Source organism: Varroa jacobsoni, unplaced genomic scaffold (genome assembly GCF_002532875.2).
Source record: "Varroa jacobsoni isolate VJ856 unplaced genomic scaffold, vjacob_1.0 contig00905, whole genome shotgun sequence".
NCBI lineage: Eukaryota > Metazoa > Arthropoda > Arachnida > Mesostigmata > Varroidae > Varroa > Varroa jacobsoni.
The window spans coordinates 83,314-84,575 of NW_019214549.1; positions in this window are offsets into that span (position 1 = coordinate 83,314).

The window sequence follows — 1,262 nt, forward strand, 5'->3', positions numbered from 1 at the left end:
AATTATAAAAAAAAATCTACAAATTTTAATATTCCTAAGCAGGATCACACGTGAGGACCTTCAATGGAGCCTTTTAAGCGACTATGTTTACATTCATCAGGCTTAAAAAGCGTATGCTATGAGAGAAAAGGATGGACGTCTTATAGTAATAATAACACAGGAATAATGTGTCGATGCTCTTGTGGTCCGTCCCTAGACAGGTATTGTCTTTTCAGCAAAAATGTCCATACTACCGGAATACACTCGGTAAATTTGAGGAAACATCTCAACATTCTGTTGTATTGGCACTTCATAACGGTTGGTTTGTTATTGATACATTGCAATTTATAGAATCGTTTTGAGATCCTAGTGACCGTCTTATGTGAGCAAAGCTAAAACACGTTTAATTAGTTTTATGTAAGTTGCGCAGAATTCGAAGCCATAGGAAAGAATATTTCCTGCAAGACATACTAGGAACTTACTTAAGAAAAATCATGGGAGCTCTGATGCTCGTCTTAGCCAACCGCTAGCAGAAGTAAAGCACGTTTCCTACGAATTCCCTTCTGAAGGCAGATGTGGCGCGTCAAAGGATCTTGGTGGACCTTGACAAGTGCAATAATTGGCCAAATCAGGAAAAGACACTCACTCAGTGTCTTTTGCTCTTCACAACGGCTGGTCGACCACCTGTTATTTTTTTGGCGCTTCAGATGATAACGAGTAACGCTCACATATTGTCGTTACCGCTGTGACTATATGCGAAGCTCACTGTGGATAAGATACGTGGCATGTTTTCACCTCGAAATCGATAAAGAAAGTAGCAAATCATTGGGTAGCCACGATATTCAAACACTAGATACCGCGAAATGTCGGCATTTTCCCGTCATCACCACCAGAAAAAAAGTTATTGCCGGAATATGGATGGTATGTTGCACTTGAATGAGTCATGAAAACAAAAATGGTTTCTGTGTAATTATATTGTGCTACCGTATTCCTCAGTCTCCACTTTTCGTCATTAAGCCATCCCGACCTGCTAATGGTATCTCAGGGCCTTAAGAGTAAGAGCATGGACTCTATCACGGATTTAAGCCGGTTTGGGCCCGGACTAGGTTTCTAGCAAGGTAGCCTGGCTTCTTGTCGAAAGACCTCCGAGGTGGATTGCCTTCAGATGGCCTCTCGCTCCATCGCGAAGTTCTGTCCATCGGCTCCCACTTCCAGCGGGTGAGGGTGCCACCTCGTTGAGCTGCTGCAAGTTCAGCCTTGACTGGCAGACGAAGCTTCTACTT